Source organism: Mandrillus leucophaeus, unplaced genomic scaffold (genome assembly GCF_000951045.1).
Source record: "Mandrillus leucophaeus isolate KB7577 unplaced genomic scaffold, Mleu.le_1.0 Scaffold430, whole genome shotgun sequence".
Classification (NCBI taxonomy): Eukaryota; Metazoa; Chordata; class Mammalia; order Primates; family Cercopithecidae; genus Mandrillus; species Mandrillus leucophaeus.
The window spans coordinates 1,614,742-1,617,097 of record NW_012104588.1 but is presented as its reverse complement, the minus strand read 5'-3'; positions in this window follow the sequence as shown (position 1 = coordinate 1,617,097).

Genomic DNA, 2,356 nt, shown 5'->3' with positions numbered 1-2,356 from the left:
TCTCTCTCTCTCATTTTCTCCTCACCTTTTGCAGGAAAAAACAGAATTCCCATTATGAATTGGCTTTCTGGGCACAGAGTGGGGATGAGCTGTTGAGAGAGGCTGGCACTGATGGCCCTGGGCCTGGTTAATATCCCTCTGTCTGGGAAAGGGTTGGATTCTCCTTTTGGATTTCAGATAATATAGATCTCTAAGACTGTGTGGCTGCTGTGAACAGTAAACTTCCCAAAGTGGGGGCCACCTCTCTGGCCAGCCAGGTGACCTTCCCTGGGTGAGCTTAACCCTATTCTCTCCTTTAATGCCTAGGTAAAGGAAACATTAATTCTGCATTTCAATGTAATGGAATGAAAAACATTCTGGACTGGAAGATTTTGGCTTCTCACCCACTGGCTGGGTGATTTTAGGCCACTCGCTTTATCTTAGGTGTGTTTTCTCATGTGTAGGATGAAACATTTTACAAATATGAATATGAAAATATGAGTGTTGATAATATGAATTTGAAAGTACCAATATTGTTATAAAAACATCAGCAAAAATCTTAAAATACTAAAAACTTCAAATAGAGTCACCTGGAAGGCTTGCTAAAATACAGATTTCTGGGCATCACCCCAAAGTCTTCCATGCAGGAGGTCTTGGTACAGCAGAGAATTTACATTTCCAGCAGGCTTCCAGATACTGCTGATGTTACTGGTCCAGGGACCCCATTTTGGTTTAGCTTTTTGTTTTGTTTTATCTTAGAGTCAGGGAGTACATGTGCAGGTTTGTTACATGTGTGTATTTCATGATGCTGAGGTTTGGTCTTCTAATGATCCTTTTGGTCTTCTAATGATCCTGTCACATAAGTAGTGAACATAGTACCCAATAGGTTGTTTGCTGACCCTTGCCCCACTGGAACCCTCTCCACTTTTGGAATCCCCAGTGTTTGTTTGTTTGTTTGCTTATTTGTTTGTTTTTGAGATGGAGTCTCACTCTGTCGCCCAGGCTGGAGTGCAGTGTCACGATCTTGGCTCACTACAACTTCCGCCTTCTGGGTTCAAGCAGTTCTCCTGTCTCAGCCTCCCAATTGGCTGGAACTACAGATGCGTAGAGATGGGGTTTCACCATGTTGGTCAGCCTGGTCTCAAACACCTGACTCCAAGTGATCCGCCTGCCTTGGCCTCCCAAAGTGCTGGGATTACAGGTGTGAACCACTGCGCCTGGCCCCCCAGTGTTGATTGTTCCCGTGTTTGTGTCCATGTGTACCCAATGATAAGCTCCCACTTATTAGTGAGAATGTTTGGTATTTGGTTTTCTGCTTCTGAGTTAATTCACTTAGGATAATGGCCTCCAGCTGCATCCATGTTGCTACAAAGGACATGATCTCATTTTTTATGGCTGCATAGTATTCCATGGTATATATGTACCAGATTTTCTTTATCCAATCAACCATTGATGGGCACCTGGGTTGATTCCATGTCTTTGCTAATGTGAATAGTGCTGTAATAAACATATGAGTCCAGGTGTCTTTTGGTGGAACGATTTATTTTCATTTTGGTATATACCCAGCAATAAAATTGCTGGGTCATATGGTAGCTCTATTTTTAGTTCTCTGAGGAATCTTCAAACTGCTTTCCTCAGGGGCTGGACTCATTTGCATTCCCACCAACAGTGTATAAATATGCACAGACTACACTGAAAACCACTGGAATAAGCAGTTAAGACAGTCCTGTATTCAACGAATTTGTAAAATGGGATTGATAAATTGTCTTGAGTTGTGAAGAAAAGAGTATACATTGTTGCTACGTATTCCTGTAACCAGCCAGCAGGTTCTCCTTGCCCACTGCCCAGACAGAGTCTACTTATCCAGACAGGAATTGCAATAGAGAAAGAGTCGAATTCACACAGAGCTGGCTGTACAGGAGACCAGAGTTTTATGATTACTCAAATTACTCTGAATTTGTTTGGCTGCATGTTTAGCTGCATGACTCCTAAACCATAATTTCTAATCTTGTGGCTAATTTGTTAATCCTACATAGTGAGTCTGGCCCCCAGTCAAGAAGGGGGCTTGTTTTGGGAAAGGGCTGTTATCATCTTGCTTCACAGTTAAACTAAAAACTAAGTTTCTCCCATAAAATACCTAGGAATCCAACTTACAAGGGATGTGAAGGACCTCTTCAAGTAGAACTATAAACCACTCTTCAAAGAAATAAAGGAGGACACAAACAAATGGGAAAACATTCCATGCTCATGGATAGGAAGAATCAATATGATGAAAATGGCCATACTACCCAAGATAATTTATAGATTCAATGCCATCCCCATCAAGCTACCAATGACTTTCTTCACAGAATTGGAAAAAACTACTTTAAAGTTCATA